The sequence below is a fragment of the Apis mellifera genome, linkage group LG3 (assembly GCF_003254395.2).
Source record: "Apis mellifera strain DH4 linkage group LG3, Amel_HAv3.1, whole genome shotgun sequence".
In the NCBI taxonomy this organism is placed as follows: Eukaryota; Metazoa; Arthropoda; class Insecta; order Hymenoptera; family Apidae; genus Apis; species Apis mellifera.
In genome coordinates this window covers 6,431,601-6,450,764 of record NC_037640.1, presented here as the reverse complement: position 1 = coordinate 6,450,764, position 19,164 = coordinate 6,431,601, and the positions used below count along the sequence as shown (strand labels likewise).

The 19,164-nt window shown below is 34.2% G+C and overlaps 1 protein-coding gene across 2 annotated transcripts in view; it reads left to right on the top strand.

Moving 5' to 3' along the window:
* The first annotated feature begins 3,244 nt into the window (after positions 1-3,244).
* Positions 3,245-19,164, top strand: part of LOC412883 (Allatostatin C receptor) — a 71,405-nt gene continuing 55,485 nt past the window's right edge. For both annotated transcript variants that reach the window (XM_006560876.3, XM_016911273.2), the window contains exon 1: positions 3,245-3,954. The gene's annotated coding sequence lies outside the window, so the exon portion shown is untranslated. The remainder of the gene's footprint in view (positions 3,955-19,164) is intronic.

Here is a 19,164-nt window from a genome sequence, read left to right as displayed (position 1 = left end):
GTTTCTTATCAACATCGAGGGGTTGGAAACTGTGTTTACGCAATCTGATATTTATACGGTTCTCTCGTTCGTGAGTGTTTATTAAAGAGATATCTCAATTAGTCGCACGGTAGATGCGCTTATTTTGGAAAGAAATTAATTAAACGAGAAAAAAAGAATGTATAATATCGGGATTAACGCAATGGTGTGAACTAACAGGATATAGTTTCGAAAGGAAGAAAAAGCGATTTCTTATCCTCTTGAAATGATTTACGATGGAAACGGGAAACGAGACGTTAGAAAGATATCGTAAAGTGTACAGGATCTGCCAGTAGTACATCCCGATATTGGACGCGACGAGTTGCATTAGCGCAGTGGCAAAAATATAGGGGAAGAAAACACGGTTGCGGCATGGTATGGCACGGTGGCGATTTAAGTAATATTTCTCAGAGATTTACTGGAAATTGACGTCCACAGCACACATTGTGGAAGAAAGTAGTCGGTTAATGATTCCACAACTCAATTCCGACATTTTAATTGATCGTACATTTTAAAGAAAATCTATCGATACGAACGGAGGATGTTGAAAGTAGTTTCCTTGAAAAAGGAAACTAGTGATAATCTTTGAAAAAGTTCGATCGAAATAGCCGAGATATTTGCTGTGAAAGGATGAGCGGCAAAAGTTTCCATTAAAGAATCGTCTGTCGATGTTTTGAACATCGTTGAAACGCTTCCTTTTAAGAGGAAATGCGAGGGGATTAAAAAAAAAAATATCAGGTATAATCAATAAAACAGCACAAGAGCTGCTAAGATTACTCGAAGAAATAAATTTATCGTGGCTCTCCCTCGTATTTTATTTTATTTTATTTTATTTTCGTTTATCTTGATATGAATAATTTCGAAACAAGAGATGAAGTGGCCATATAAATAGATATATATTCTTTATATATCTTTACGATTAAATTCCAATTTTGCAGCGTTTAATTTTTCCTCAATTTTATAATTCAATTTCTCCTTTGTTTTGTTAAAAGTTAAATCAAAAGGATTTGAATTTGGAAGAAAAAAAACTTTTATTTAACACCACGATTGTTGCTAAATATATATCGATAAATTTAATGGATTGTTAAATCAATTTTATTACGAAAACTCCGAATAAACTGATTTTCTTTCCCATATGATTCTCAAATGCATTTCGAGTGGGGAGTAACTACTCACAAGTAATTATATTGAAGAGAAAACCGAAATGTAAATTACTTTTAATGGAATAATATATCATGGTAATGAGCTAGACGACCTCATAGATCCTTTGGAGTAATTGCCATTACACTCCCACAGATATCGATACGAGATTGGAATCCATAATTCAGCATTGGGTCTGATCCTAATCCACAATATTAAAATCTATTAATATCGAGCGAAATTTCTGCGATTATATAAATAAGGATATTTCGTTTATCGTACGAAATAAAATATCTCATTTGCTTTCCGATATTTTAAAATTTATCGAAACCGTCCTGATTTAAATATTTATGAATCAAGATAATAACGTGCATTATAGGATTTGTATAAATATTGGTGGAATATCGAGCGAAGATGAGAATTTATTTGGCGAAACTCAAAATTATATTGTTTTTCCTCGGCGGCCGGAATTATTCATTATATATCTTCCTCTGATTTGCATTTTTATCATTCCTCTCGCTTATTTATCGGCACGTAAATGACAATAGTTCGATAAAATCGCGCTTTCTCGCAAATAAGTCAAAACCTACAAGATCTAAAGTCTTTTTTATCGCCCGCTTTGAATAATCTGCAGGAATAATTTGCGCGCGAAGAACAGAGGAGCTCTTCGATTTCTTCGAATTATCTCAAGCATTAGTCACGAATTTTATCACTGAACGCACTTCATACGTGACCACTTAAGTTGAAGATTTCCATCGTACGTTGTTATTACGTAATATTCTTTAAGCAAGCCACGTTCGAACCGATAATAAACCACGCCACTTTGGCAAAGTGCATTCCGTAATTCGACCAAACACTGAAAATTTCACGAATACAAAGTGTCTTCTCCGCGTGTAACATCCGTAGCAACCGTTACGAAAGTATTACTCTCCAACCCCTCGAAAATATCCACGAATGTGCTCCCTTAACGTTGCTCCGACTTCCACAGATCTTATGCAAATCGGCGCAATTGCGCAAACGCAGCTTCTTCCCATTATATCCTTTATCCACGCGATCGCGCGATATCAGTTTCCCGTCGTGTCGAGTTACCCTTCGATCATCAACCGCGAGGGATTCGTGAGTCGTTCGACGCGATGTCGACGAGACGTGGAGGATAAAGCTCTTGCTCGTCCAGAGAGAGATTCAAGTTCACCGAGTCGAAATTTTACGACGAGAATAATCGATGTACCGTCGCATAAAGGTCTTTGTCTCTTTGCTAAGATCTCGGATGAAATCGGATTGAGACGGTGGACGAAAAGCGGCATATTGCCGTTGAATCTCTGTTACGTGCCGCGTTTGGGAAGATAGGCATTATGAAGATAAGGATTATGGAAGGATATCTTCCTTGAAATTTGATTCTTTGAATCAAGTAACGGAGTAGCAGTAAATTCCACGGTTGGAAATTTTTTAATTCTTCGTTAAATCGACTTTTATAATCTTTCCGTATCTCGTCTTTTCTTAGTTAAAATTGTCTATCTGGCGTTTCTTCTTTTTTAACTTTTCAAGATATATTGAAATACCTTTGAGTTTTAAGTGAAAAAAGTTAGAAAGAGATACTTTATAGGGATTTAAAATCAATGATATAATTTAGAAAAGGGAATATTGACCAAGGAAATGATGAAGATTTTTCATACTGAATGTTAACTAACAAAAAGAGATAATAACAATAATCTTTCGAGTTGCTTATGAAAATTTAATAACTAAACTATGGATATTTATGCATTTATGCAAAATTTAAATGTACAAAAATCTGCAGCTACTCCAAGCTTATATTTCTTTTAGTCACGTATATAAATTAAAATTTATAAATTTATAAATTTAATTTTGCATAAAAAAATGCGCACTCATATCTGATAATTTCGAAATTATCCATCATTCGTATGAAATTCCCGAACTTCCAACAAAAATTATTTTACTTTGTAAATACTTTTCTACATTCTCTGCACCTTGTCACCTAATTTATTTGTTCCACAGCAATCCACGAACTCCTTTCGACCCCCAAAAGAGCATTACACGTAATTAACGCGGGTCAACAAAGAGATCTTTCTATCGAGGGAAAAAAGGGGAGATATATGAGACAATATCTTCGCGAGATTTCACCGTTCCCTCGAGATTATTGTTCCACCATCACCGGAAACAGCTACGAAACCAGCAATCTCAATGAGGAGAGGAACAGTTTCGAATCTTTGGAAATCCTTGGAAACAGGGGGAGGAGGAGCCACGAGGTTAGAGAATAAGAATAAAAGAAGAAGAAAAAAAAGGGAGGCGAGGAAGATGAAGAAAAGAAATGGTGAAAGTCGAGGTTTAATTTAATCGGGCAGAGTGTTGAAGAGTTGAGGCGCTTGCGCAGCCGCCGTGCGTTCCTGGACCACCACCGACCATGCTCTAGTATCACACGCCGACGTCGACGTCGTGGTGGTGTTCGTTGTCGTCGTCGCGACGCTCAGTGACCGTGCCGTCCGCGTCTCTTCGAACAGTACGCGTCCACACGTCGCGACGACACGGATCCGGATCGTGCATCCCAATCGCCGTTCCATCCTCCAGTGCTCGTGAATTTCGATCGAAACCCTCTGTTAAACCCTTTGTGCACGTGACCCTGAATACGAGATTATTTATTATCTTCGTTCGTCGTGTCGTTCTCATCCCAGTGCACGAGGTCCTTCTGTGAAGACGTCTCTTCGTTCGGGATTCGGCGGAAAACGATGTGGCCAACAGGTCGACTCGTATCGTCGCACAAGAGTCGAGGGGATTGAGAAGGTAAGAGGGGATATATAATAATCTGGTCACGGAAGTTCGAAGTGATCGATGAAGTGAACGTCGTAAAATTGGAGACGGGTAGGGAGAAACTTGAATTTAGCGGGCGAATTTCGAGCGCGGGGAGGAGTAGACCACGAGAGTGTCACGTTCCCAAGGATCCTTATTGAACTCTCTCGATATATCCAAGAGAAACTCCTGTGGGACTGGATCATCTTTCGCGAGCTTGTTAACGTTCCAACAGGTCGTTGACAAGACAGAGTTGAACGAAGTCGTAAAACGTGGGAACCAGACACGAAATTCGTGCGTGCACGATGATTTCATCGTTGCGATGACATCGATTCTTTTCTCTCTCTCTCTCTCTCTCTCTCTCTCTCTTTCTTTTTTCCTTCTTCTCTCTAAAAATATAATACGCTAGAGTAAACGAGACGACGCGACGCGTTTATTTACAGGACGCGTGGAAATTATACTCGGATGGTATGAAAGAAATATGGAGTTGAATAATTCATGTGTTTATGAACGAACATTTTCACGGCATATTCGTGGCATAAATGTTGCATGCTAACTGATACGGGCGGACGTCGACGCTTGAACGCTTTCGAAATTTTATTTATTTATTTTAAGCGATCCTTTCTCGCGTCGAAAGATCGGAAGAGGAGGAAAGAGGAAAAATCAAATGTTAAAAGCGATTCTATTTTTTTCGTAAACTCGTCGTCGGGAAAAGGTTGAAAAGAGAGCGTCTCGCACCCCTTCTTTTTAAACTCGTAAGGGTGTATTGACCGAGGCTCCACGTGTACGACGCCGTTTCCCACTTTTATTTACTCTTCGGTTGAAAAGTGGAATTTTGGGCGGGATATTCATCGAGATGAAAAACGGGAAACCGTTGAAAAACTTCCATCGATACTTTCTTTTCACGTGACTTGAAATGATAGCGACCTAATGCTTTTGCGATACGCTTTTGGGATTTAGAATGAAACATATTGTATTTTGAATATATGGATACAGTAGATCGAAGCTTGTAATTTTAGTCTATATGCGATTTTTATTAAAATCTTGAAACTTTCTTTTCTTGGAAATTATATTTTTATATTTTTACAGTCGAACTAAAGTCATTCTTAATCGAATATTCTGTAATAAGAAAAAAGATAATTCATAATTTTGCATATATCAATTTTTTTCCACAAAAAGTTACATTAGTTTACACAAAACTAAGAGTTTCGAAAATTTAGATAAATTTTTTTTTACTTTGCTATAGATTGTAATGTTTAAAATTAGAGATTGGAATTATTGAAATTGAATATCGAAAATTTTGGTTAGCCGTCCACACAAAAAACTTTACTTAAGCTTATAAAAATAGTTTTTTTCTCATATCACGACGAATTGTTTGCAAGATTGAACAAATCCAACGCAGAGAATTTCTTTTCATATTCGACTCGTAATAATCGAGGTCGCACTATGCGGGATGGAAAATTGTCAAAGGTGACACTCGAAACGCGAATACGCGCGAACGTGCGAAAAAATGGCGGACCTTGTTCCACGCTTCGATACATCTTTTCATCACGGATGCGAGGGAATATTCACGATGTTCAGTCGTCCTGTTTCACCTTTCTTTTCCCCTTTTTTCTGGGTCGTTTGTTATTTTATCTGGCTTCGCGTACAATGCAACCTGTTCTACCCCATTCTTTTTCACCCTATTAGTCTCATGATTTTCTCGAAGCCGTGCATTTGCCACGTCGTTACGCGAATGACCGTGAATACGTGAGTTTGACAGAGAATATTTCCTACTCTATATTCTACGCGATGGAATTAGATCATAGCCTATAAAATGCACCGTTTCGGCGTGTGTTCGCCGTGTAAACAGATTCCATTATATGACGAATGTGTTTGCGCTGAAGTTGAAAAAAAATAAGCTTGTTGACTTGGTTTTATTACCGAGATTATCGTGGCCGGAGGGATTGCGTTTGTTTGACGAGCGAGGAAAGAAGAATAAGCACTATTACACTACTAGGAACTGAGAGTGGAATTTTAATTTGTACTCTGATAAGTAAATGAAGTAAATAGATTGTAATCATTGCGTTCAAATTTATTCAAATGGATATTTATGAACAGGTACATATAAATATTTTTCAATTATTTCAAATTGCCTCATTTATTATTTTCAAGTAAATTAAAATGGAAGTAAAATATTGCTGTTTCATTTTTCTTGAATCACAATGGAGTTCCATTGTGTAGATAGCTATTAATAAGCTTTGCTATTGAAGTTCTGTCGCATCTTTTAATTCTAATAAAAAAAATGATAATCGTTAAAAACTTTGAAAACCTTGAGGATTAATCTTTCGATTATTATTCGCGCTATTTATTTCGAAGAAATAAGTTTGAAATTCTAATAAACAACTTCGAAAATATTGTATATAGATAAAGATCTTTTGTTTCTGCTATTGTTTCCAAAAGTCGAACAACTCTTGGAATGGTAAGCGAAACAATAGGTCTCAAGGAGAATAGAAGAAAAGCAAAAAAATGTAATGAGAATATCGTCAAAAATGATTGGAAAGAACGTGTTATTTCGCCTGTGAAAATTATATGGATATTTTACACAAAATGGACAACATTTTTTACAACAATATGATTCGTACAATTTTCTACGTTCTGGCATATACTATAGCGAATAAGTCGAGGAACGAGTGGAAAAGTTCTTTTCATTTCGATTAAGTAAATATCCATCAAATTCAACGTGTTGTTACTTCCAATTAATCATGAGTAATACGTATGTGTGTGCGAGACTTCTATCGATCGAGAAAAGTATCTATAAATTACATAACACTCTATCCTTCAGTAATAACGAGATGAATGATTAAATTAATTGGAAACGAGAAAATTAAAAATATTATATATAGACGGTATTTAAAAAATTGCAGTATATCTTGCTATAAAGGTAAATTAAAAAAAATTAATTAATCTAGTATGCTTCGTTGGCTATCTTCAATATGTGTGCTCACTTAAAAAAAATATATATATATATATTTATATAAATATAAATTATTTAACAATTTGTGTAAAAAATGTACGCAGTTAAAATTTATAATTTTATACCAAATATTAAAGTTTCATTCAGAATTGAAAGTTGTCCTAATATTTTTTAAATGAAAACATTTTAAAATTTTTATCTCTTGAAAAATAAAATAGCAAATAATTAGAAATTACAAAAATATATTGTATAAATATAATCTCAATTGTTTGATAAGAAATAATTTCGATATTTATTAATTTCCATCCTAATGCCAAAAGCTTTTAGAAATTGTGATCCATGATCCAGTTAAAGCTTCGAATTAAAAACGATTCGATACTAAAATTGCTAAGCAGGGGGGTTAAATTTTGCATAATCCTGGGGCTCAATGGAAGCAGAAGAAGCGGTATAATATGCAAGTTTTATCAGCAAAGCCAGTTTCCACTAAACTTCACGAGTTACCTCTATGTACACCATACATATTGAACTGGCGAGAAACACATCCACTGTCACGATGCTGTCACGTAAGTTTTACGTAACTCTCTCAACGTTTAATAACTCCACGTCATCGTCAGGGTCCCTAAATATCTTCCAACCAGCCACGAATAATCTTCGAGTTGCCATCCTCCTCCTTTCTTATTCCTCGTCTTTTTTCCTTATAACGCGTCAAATACAAGAGCAAAGCTGTGAAAGAAGATTCGTGTTCATTAGCGTGACAGTTGAGATTCGATCAAGAGATTCGGTTAGATTTCTAGATATATGTGTGGCAATAATCTAAATATGTGGCAAGTTGGCCCATGGATTGCGAAAATTTGATGGATCGATCGTGTCTCTGCTGCGTTGTAAGTAATTATGTCTATAAATATTGTTTCAGGAGATTAAGCCCTGTTCGTTTGGCTGTGTCTATGATTAAAGAAACTTTCGTAACGAGACAGGTTTTTCTCTCTTATGTATTTTTTATTTTTAATGTAAATAAGTTCTCTTATTAGAAAAATAATTTAACTTAAGAAATGGACCCTTTTTATTCTTAAATCTTTTGATATATAAATTTTAGTTGTCGAATCTATTCTTTAATACAGTGTAATTCTCCATTAAGAATTTGAAATTAAAATTTACGTAATTGTTACAAATTTTTACTATTGATGGTTTAAAAAAATATATTTCGTTTGGTCTTTTGAATCAGATAGCAATAAGTAAAGTTGGAAATTGTGTAACATTAAATTTTTTTATTTATAGATGTTTTTTAAACTTTGAATAAAATACATATATATAAAGTATAAAAAGATCAAATTTATAAATTAATAAATGTAGAATTGTTAAACAATTTTTCTAATGTAATCAGATTTTAATTATATCAAGTAATATTATACAACATAATTTTTAAAAAAAAATCTTCTAAAATATTTTGTTTTGTAATTGATTTAAATGAATGTTTTTAGAGAGATAAATCCAAGAATTTCATTGATTTTGATATTTCAAGTGAATTATTCTTATTTAATAAGATTTAAAAAAAATTTATTATGATAATTTAACGATTTAAATTTTGAGAGATTTTAATAGTCATTTAAATACTCCAGATAGTTTTGAAATTCTAATTAATTCAGAATACATAGAGGTATATATCTTGTCGAATCATTTCGTTCGAATTGGTGCCACGAGTGGATATTTCGTGCATCGTTGAAAAATAACAATTCTATTTCGGTTATGTTGCGGTTTCATATGCATCATAAAAACTTTTCCATTGAAATTGTAAAAATTTTTTGCGATCCATCGTTCTCGCGATGTTCAATAGAGCAAAAAGAATCATTCAATACCAAATTTGATATAGAGATAGACAAAAATCAAATTTCAGACGAGTAAATTGCGAATTCAATGCTCGTTTCTTCAATTGGATTGATCTTAACGAGCCGTGATAACTTAAAAGGATATTAAAAAATTATGAATTATAATACTGCTCTCGACTCATTTGTAATTAAACATTTTATCTAATTTTCCAATTAACATTCAATTAATACGAATAAAATACGTATCTTCATCCAATAATATTCTGGAAAGTGGCATACTACTGGAATATTCAAATTTTTTTAATTAAGCTTTTCCACGATAACTATCAAATTATTATAAAATGACCTCGTTCTAATACAATCAAGATTGTCATACTTGCGTAGATTTACATAGAACGGATAATTGCTTTAGATAAAATCAAACTTTATAATTGGATTAATATTAATTCTATGCAATTTTATGGATATTAAGCTGCTTAAAAAATTCCTCTTCGTTTATTTTTAATCGTTCGTGTGATTTTCACGAAATCATATTTACATTTAATTGTAATTCACATTGACATTAGAGAGAAATTTACGCAAGAAATTTACAAAGCTGTCTCCGACTGCACGCCATCCTTCGACTTTTCGGTCGATGATGCGTGTATTGGAGCATTGCATCTCCTTCTGATCGGTTGTACCTCTTGTAAATTCGATTTGTTCCAGCAAATAGCGATGAAAGGCAAAGGAGGATGTTTTCATTAATGTGCTAGATCGTAACGAATGGAAATATCTCTTGAATAAATATAGAAATTTAAATTATTTAACGATCTACGAGGAACCAACAATCTCCATCTATCGAAGGGATGTTGAATATTTAATCGAACGATGGAATTTTTAAAGCTTCCAATAAGGTTAATGGCAATAAGTTCACCGTTGGAAGTTGCCCTGGTGCACGAGAAATCAATCACTCGAAACAAGAAAAGTTTTAAAACTTTCCTTTCGTAAGTTAGATAGAAATCTTGTTTGCATTTGAAGATTAGAGATGTTGAGTCAGTTAATCGCATGATTACGGCAACAAACCGTGGATAAACTAGGATTTCTTTATTTTTTTTTTCTCAGCAAAGAAAGCAATAATCCCAACTACTAATTGAAGAGCTTGAAATTCGAAAGAATTCCCCCCGAAACACGAAGAGATTCTCTGCTGATTCCTAAAAAACAAGAAGAGATTCAAAGTAGAAAGATAAAAAGAACTAAAAAGGTAAAAAAAGTATAAATACTTTGATAAAATTAGATTTGAAGGGAGAATTCAAGAAAAAACCAAGCAAAACCATGGGAGATAAAAGAAAAACACGGATCCCACTATATTAGTTTCCCAAACAAGTCCATATTGCTAACGAAAAGGGATAATCCGATAGAGAAAGCTGTGACACAACCGGGATTTCTGGCAGAAGACCAACAAACGTAGACGTTTCGTTTCATCTTTCTCTCTCGATTTTCACCTGAATTCAAATTTTAATCGAGAAGGGAAAAAAAACCAACGAGAACTTCGGGGGAGAATTTGCGAAGAAGCAGATGTGCACGCGAGATAAATCGATGCAAACAGTTCGGATCAACGTGTCGCATAGTGAAATTTCCTTTGCCTGATTCAAAAGCAGAGAAATCGAGGGGAGAAAACCGAAGGAAAAATCCTTTGGAATTCTATATCGCGGAGGAAGAATCGAGAAGAAGAATCGGAGAGAGAAAAACGGCTCGGCCATTGGACCAACTTTTTATTATTTGCGAGATTTGAGAGCAGAAAAAGAGTGTAAAGAAAAAAAAGGAGGGGGAAGGGGGGAGAAAAAGGAGAGAAGGAAGTGATCGCTTTGAGAGAATGAAGCGATGGTGAGAAGGAGAGGCGAGGAGAGGAGAAGAAATCGTAGGAACGGGCCGAATTGGCGGGGATCGGTAACAAAGAAAGTGTGTCGAGCATCGAAAACGAGCACGTAGCGAGATTTAGCCGAGCTGATGCGCGCGCGACACACACATACACACACACACACACACACATATGCGCGTTGAAACGTGGACCCCGATAAAGGGAACGTCCGCGTCCGGAGGATTTGCGGGAGTCGAGTACAAGGGAAAACACGAGCATAGAAAAGGACGGATCCACCCTGGTGGCGGTTTAGTCCTCGAGGTACCATTTTCTGCCGCACCCTCTCAGGTTTGACATGCGCCATGACCCTTATATAGGTAGCTTCCATAGGTAGGTATCTTCTCCGTAGTCTTTCTATCTCTTTTTTTTCCACTTTCTTTCGTTCTCTATTTCTATCTCTCGTTTTGTTCCATCCGTGAAGAACGGACACATGTGAAAGAATACGTGAAGAAAAACATGTATCCACGCTGTAAGTATTCAGAAAAGGCTATTTCCATAGATAGCTCTCTGCACAGGTACCTTTTTTTTCATAGGTAACTTTTTGGGAGTAGATAGTTCTTTCCGATAGAAAGCTTTCTTCATTGATATCCCTTTCTATAGGTATGGTCCACGATGATATGTCTCTTTTCTACAATCTCTGCGCAACAATACAGAGTTGCTCTCGCAAGATATTGTCGAAGTAAGTAACATTGCCAGGCGATACTTTTTTTGGGCACCCTAACAAAGAAATGGACACGAGTGGAAAAAGATAGGAGTATAAAAGATATGATATTGTTATGGTTTATTATATATGTTATTAGCCGGTTATACATCGGTCACAATGACGCGTGGGTTCAGTCGGGTCCATTGTCCACGCCATTCCATTCTCCTCCAGTCACAGATAAATCCACTTGGAATTTGTTGATGAAACGCACAAGTCGGTCGCGTGCCAATGCGATGCTGGCTACCAGATATATTAAATTTCCCTGACACGAATGGTTGCACGATATGCACGTTGCTTTGATCGGGAATCGATCTCGATACTCTCTTGTCGCGATTATGTCGCTACACCAGAGTATATTTTCTTATATTTATACAGAATGTTGAGTCAAGTTAAAATATCGATAATTCATATAATTTAATTGTTTTCTTTTTTTTTTAGTTTTATAATGTTTAATTATAGAATTTATTTGTCAATTTGAAGTTTTCCAAAAGAGGCACACCATATTTGAAACCATATATCTCTTTCAATGTAGATCAAACGATCAAACTCGTGAATTAAAATAGTTCGAATTCCAGGAATATTTATAGCGATCATGGGGCGCATTTTTCCACTAAATTTCGCGGCGAGGGATTACGTGACGTGACACGCACGAGTCTTTATCTCCTGGAAAACAGGAGGAAGGGGAGGAGGCACACCCTTTTTCGATGTAAATCGAACGCGGTCGGATCGATTTTTCGCCTCTTGCCGTTTGTCGAAATAGGCGAGAGAATTACATTTATATGCGGATCATACACGTGGCATCGTTGGATTTATCGAATTTAAATCATCTTTTCGCCATTCTCCTCGTCCATTTGTGGCTAAATCGTAACAGAATCTTGTCTCTTTTCGAATATTCTTCTATGGAGGAATAGAGAATCGTGTATACAAAATGGATAAGAGATAAGAGGAAAAAAAGAAACACGATGCGGAAAGAGAGGAGATTGCGGAAGGATTAGAGGAGGAAAAAAGGAATGCTAAAGTGGAGAGAAGTGAAAACGAAAAAGAAGAAAAATGAATGTACGAAGAGAAGCGTACAGATGGATTGAAAGTACAAATAAAAAGAAAAAAAAATAAAAAAAAGAGAGAAAAGATAGATAAAAGAGGAGGACGTACAGAGATGAAGTTTTCAAAACTATCCTGTGTACAATTATCTCACTTTACACCGGTATTATGTCCGGAATTTATTTCCGACAAAAGCCATCAAATTTCAAACGCATCCTTTCGTCCCAGTTGGCAATGATTCACATTATCTAGCAGTCTTCTCGTATAGATTGCGATGAAGCTGTTGAAGAATGTCTTTTTTTCCAACAAGAGCTGAAAACAAAAAAAAAAAAAAGAAAACAGATTTTAATAAACTTAATCTAGAATAAAATAATCCAGACAAATTGTTACGTTGAAATTAAAAAAAAAAAATTATAAAGTTTAATCAATCATCTACCTTGATACGTTGAATTTATATCATTTTCTTATCTAGCAAATAATTTTTGATAAAATATCTTTTATTTTTATTCTCTTCTTTATTTTTATACTATTAAGAAAAAGAAATCAATATTTACAATAAGCATTTACAAGGAAAGAAAATAAATTTTATTACGCAACGCCAACGATAAATTTACTTACGCTTAGAAGAACTATAATTATCGGTATCATCGTCGAGAGGTATCGTATAACCCGTTCGAATATGAACTTCTCATTCGATCCCTAAATGTAATTTATCTCTCGCTGCAAATATACGTTTCCACTTTTCACTCGTCCCCTCCTTCCCCGATCAAATCCTCGCGACCACGGCTAGAAACAAGACGTCCCACGGCATCGACGAGAACTAATAAACGTGATTGCGCCAGAAAATTTACAAACCCACCGGTATTAACACGACGCCACCGGTTAAATTGAACGGCACTGCTTTAATACCGTGGCCGATGTTTAGAGACCCCTTTCACGATCGCAAAATTGCCACCCGTTTCGCCAGAGACCAAAGATGGACGCCACGAATTTCCGCCACTCACGCGAATCCTACCTTTCCCTATCCCCCCCCCCTCCTCCCCTCCCTGACACGAGTAACACGCTCGGCGCCACCACCCCCTACAGCGAAATTCGGATCGCGTAACTCTCTCTCTCGTGGAACATATTACGCGACAAATACGAGTGGAACTCGGGTGAATTCATCGGCCGACTTAATCGACTAACAAAGTCGAACACCGCTGGAGACTCGAACAACGGTTGAGACAGATTATTAATTTCAATTTTCTACCCTTTCGATCCCGGAATAGGGGTGGGGAGGGGAATTTGCAGTTTGATTTGCAATTTATTTTCTAATCGTATCTCCGTGAGATTAGAGCAGGAGGATTAATCGCGTAAAAGTGTTAAAGTGATTTGGAGAATTGGTCGAGAAAAATATGTATATGTGTATTACCAAATCTGCTTTTCTTTTTACTTAAAGTTTCTCGAACGGTAGGATTAATTGTACATTGCGCGATATTAAAAAATAATTGTCGCGATATATCGCGCTAACGAGTTAAAATTTTTGAACTTCAGTTAGATTTAGTTAGCATTAAAATTAAGTTTTAATCCAGACGCAATCGTGTTTTTATTTAATTCACAGAATGTGAATAATTTATACCGTGAAGATAATTTGATATTAAATAACAAGTTATTAAGAAAGGTTGAGAAAATCTCATTTATTAAAAAAAAAAAAAAAAGAAATATGAAGAAACTTTTTAAACGTTCTACACTTCGATATTTTCATTTTAATAACTCGAAATTATTAATTAGGAAAAAAAAGAAGATTGAGAAGCAAATTAAGATGTGTTTATAGCTTTTTTTATTATTTAATCTTCAATTAACGTTGCCCATTCTTTCCAGTCTCGTTGATTAAATGATTAAAAATGAATATAGAAATTTAGTACAAAAATTTCCTGTCTCTCTTTAAATTCTGTGAATTGTTCCGGAAGGATGAGTAAACAGAAGATGTCTTGTGACGGAAATTCATCAGTTTCTCGATTCCCTATTCGACAATTCACGAAAAAAAAAAGTGTTAGAAAGAAGTACATTCTATAACTACCCCTATAAGCTTTCGCGAAAACCCTCATGTTCGTCGCTACCTAAACGAGGTTAATTGCCCGAGCAATAAAAAGTAGTCAGTTGAATAGTGGCACGAAAAATAAAAGGGAAGAAAAAGCGGTTGTGTTTAATTCGCGTAATTTATACCATAGGGTAAACTTCTTGCTTATCTTATTTTGTAACGACGATTTAACGCTGGACAAAAAATTCTTGATATGATTATAAAAATATAAATAATTTGAAATTTACATGTTCAAAGATATAACGATGTAATTGTAAAATTAATTTAAATTGAAATTAAATTAATTACGTATGTTATATCTCATATACACTGTAGACTAATGTTAAAAATTCGTTATATTGTATACAGCTATATTTTTGGACAAAAAATCGTATATTCGATTAAATTCTGAGATATACAAGGAAAATGAAATTTTTGGAATGATTGTAAGAAAGGGAAATAAAAATCATTCGCATAATTAACTGCTAAATGGAATTCTAAACGAAATTTTATCAATGATGAATTCAAAGTCAACAATGTTGAGTGTACCCAATCGATATAACCATGTGTAGTCTATTCTCTAAACAAATATTCATACTCATAATCTAAAATGGCCAATATTGTACCAATTAACTTATCCTTTATAAATATATTCATAACAATCAAATAATTAAGAATTATTCAATAAGTATATACATAATAGAATACAACTTTAATGCAAAAACTAATTTAAAAATTTTAGATTAAAAAGAAAATTCCAAGTTCTAAGAAAATTTAGATCAAGATTTCCAATGTTTTGTGCAATGAACCAGCATGTTCAAATAGAAAATTACCTTGAAAAAACAAACGATAAAACACATTTACAGTTTTTTTATCTTCAAATAGAATGTACACTTAGACAGGTGTATCCGGAAGAAAGATCTTCTTACAAGGATGAAAGAAGATCCAAAGTTCCTTGAACAGCCACGTGAACTGGCGTTAAGCAAACATTGTTACCAGACGTTGGCAGCCTGATCGATAAAAGGGTTAAGCGTGGTCTGGTTGGCAGATGCTATCTCGCCTTCTTTCGAGTGGTATTTCTGCTTCTTTTTCTTTTTTCAGATAAAATGCCGGATTTCGTTCGCTTTTATCTTCGTCTCATTTGGATGGGAAACAAAGTAGCAAACATAAAAAAAAGGGAATAAAGAGAAGGCAAGAGAAGAGTGGAAAGAGGAAAAGCGCGAAGGCCACGTTACATGGATGGAATATTACTGGGTTATTTTCCGTTTGCATCAACGTAACGAAAGAAGTGCTTTCAAATATGCAAAGCTTTTCTCAATTTTGGAACGAGTGTTCCCTTTATGCATCTGTCTTGTTATCAAGTTAGAGGTGTGGCTGAGAGAAAATTGAAATTAACAATAGTATGAGAACTATAGGGTGTAGATGAGTTCTTATTCAAAAGATTTAGGGCCAATATAATAAAAAGTCTCATTAATTCTTCTCCAAGTCCTTTCCAGCTCTTATTCCTTTCCAACTTTTTCCTGAACTCGATTAATTCATGCATGCATTCTTCAAACTCCATTTTATTTCTGATATATTGCTATAATACAGATATTTTTAAAAGATATTAAAAAAGTTTTTGTGAATTTTAGATTCATGTAATAATGTTAAGTATTCTACTATTTTATCATATTTATATAAATCAATATTCATCTACATCTTTATAATACTCTTCCTACAATTCGATATAAATTTGTCACAAATGAAATATTATTTCTATCTTCTGATATTCTCCAAATATTCATCATTCTTTTTCCTCTCTATCTATCGAATATTTTTCATCCACTTGATACAATTCTGTCACTCCCATACAATACAATAATAATAACCTCATTAAACAAAAAAATGAATGTTTTTCTATTTTTATTTCTATACAATACAATCTTCTCTCTTCGAATCGTCCAAGCATCGAATTTCAAGGAACAATAGTAGCACTCAAGCCAATCCAATCCTAAACTCGTGCTTTAATTATGGCAATTACTTGTCACAGCCATTATGAGAGATCATGTCGTCGACCAAGTGAAACTTCGAGCGATTATCCGCATCTTTATCACGGATAATCCAACTGTCTGAGAATTTAACAACGATTGAATTTAACAACCTGTACGATATAAAAATATTAGCTACCCGATATCATTTGTCGTCCGACAAAATATTTAAGCTCCTACAAATTGGCGTATTAATTTTTATTCTCAACGAATGAAAACAATTGGTCTCAAAGCGGATTAAGCGGTTCGTAGAAACACGAGAGTCTCGAAATTCATCTTGTCTGTTTGTTTTCAGTTTAAATTCTACGATAAGGTGACGATTATTAATTATTTCGTCGTAGATGTGAGATCGATTTCGAGAAAGATTTTAATTATCTTTTTCGTTTGACATTTTTTTCGAAACGCGTAAGAAATATATCATGATTATGTTAATAAATCAATACGTGTTTAATGAATAAAAATGTAGATTGATTTTATTATCATTTCTTTGAACTTTTTTGGCGAATAAAAAAAGGAAAATTTGAATTTGAAGCAAGTTAAAAATTGTTCTTCGTTCATAATTCGTTATATTTTCCGTTCATAAAAGAGCTTTGATATAATTTTTTGTAAAAATTATTTTGTTACATTGCTGAAGTTTTATTATACGTTGTATTTCATTATATATCTCTCTCTTTAATTTCTCCTCCTAAAAAACTTGATATATTTGAATAATTTTTTTAATTTATGGATGTAAAAAAAAAAAATTTAAATACACGAGTTTGATTAATGAAAACGTGAAAAATAATTCTACATGAGATACATAGATTTTTATTTTATATTTCTTCTATAATTTACGATTTTCTTGGATAAAAAATATTGCCTTAATTCTAAATCCGACTGAACTATTTCAATATAAAAGAAGCAAAAAAAAAACATATTAAAAAGATGATATTAATATTTTATTACAAAATTATTGCAAATATAATGAAATACTAAATTTTCAATCTATGATTAAGTAAAAAAATTAAACAAATAAATATTTCAAAGCTTTTTTCAATGTTTTATTGTCTCCAATTTTTAAATTAATATTTTGAGAAAGAAAAAAATTGGAACAATTTCTTTTCTTTTTTCCAATATTTAAGCGATCATTTAATCTAACTACGAAGTACATTCACCGTCATAAAAAAAAAAGATACCAATATCTACACATACCTTTCCCAGATAATTAAACCAGAAGTTCCCGCAATCAACTTTTAAAGCCAATCGTATTGTTACCCGCGGTGGAATTAAATGAAAACGGTCGCCATTACGGTGAGACCGTTTCGCGGAACTGTTCGATCCTCTTCCCTTTTTCATCTTCACGCCCATAATTGTCGAGTCAACGTATTCGTGGTGAAACCAGACGCGCGATAAAAGAATTGCAAGCGTGTTTATAATAGTAATTCCGAAATATTCTTCGTTGCGACGGGATCCTTTATCGATCCTCCGACAAATTTCACGGTTCAGTTCGACTTGTGTCGCCTATAACGAAGGAAAATGTGAAAAAATTACAACCTGATCATCAATTGTGACGATGAGAAAATTCAAGGGGAGGGAAATAAATGGCAGAAGGTATATGAAAATGAAGGTACGCGAGGGATTGCGAATGATAGTCTTTACGGATGGAAAATTGTGTTTTTTATTCCCGTTGGTATTTGTTTCTTTATAAAGAGAAACCGATGAAATTTCTCTTTATCAGCAACGTTATCGAAACATTTTATACGTTACAATGTACAATATATATATATTTTTTTTTTTGAATAAGAAAGAAAAAAAGGGAGAAAAAAATCTGTTGAAGAAAAAATTGATTTTTCTCTCAATAGATTTTGATAGTTTCTTTTTATCGCGTATGGACATATGTCTGTCGATGTTCATGACAAGAAAAGAAAAACTCTACGAGAAAATGGATACAAAAGAAGAATTGTGAGTATCTTCTTTTTTTCTTTCTAGTGTTCATGCGAGAATGAAAATCTAAACAAAAGAACAAAGGATTTATGGCCAGGTTCGTTGCGTTTTGGTAAATTTTGCGCTTGATCGAGGAAACAGAGCGATAGAAAGTATACGTATATCTCGTTGTTCATCGAGAACAACGTAGTCAGTTATCGAAATGCGATATTTTAACGATTCGTTGTGCGTTGGAAAAATTTGATGGAGCTCGAGATATTTGTGTCGATTGAGTTAACACATCGGATGAATTTCTTTGAAATTTGTGATATCAATTTAAAAGTTGCGCTCGATTTTTCTTTCCTTTGTGCGCTCTCTTTTCCATTCGAATTTGTATAAATATCAGAATCAACCATTTTGAAAGCAACTGAGTTCATTTCTGCTTTATTCTTTTCCATCCATGCATGCAAATCTCTGATAGAAGCGTGGAAACGTCTCTATCTCACGAAATTCTCAGAGATCAAACTTTGCTGCACACGCGTTATGAATTTCGAACACGAAAAGAATTTTCTACTACGAAAAGCTTCTGGAGAAATGTATGTAAGTTACTTCCCTTTGTTTTGCATTTACATATTCCAAGGAGAGGAAACAACGTGGAAAATAATAGTTGCGTTTAAACAAACGACATGAAAAACTGTTGCAAATGTGATTCCAAGCACAATTATGGATTGAGACATTCAAAATAGGTCACTTGTATGTTTTTGAGAATAGAAGAAACGAACTACAAATTGTTCAC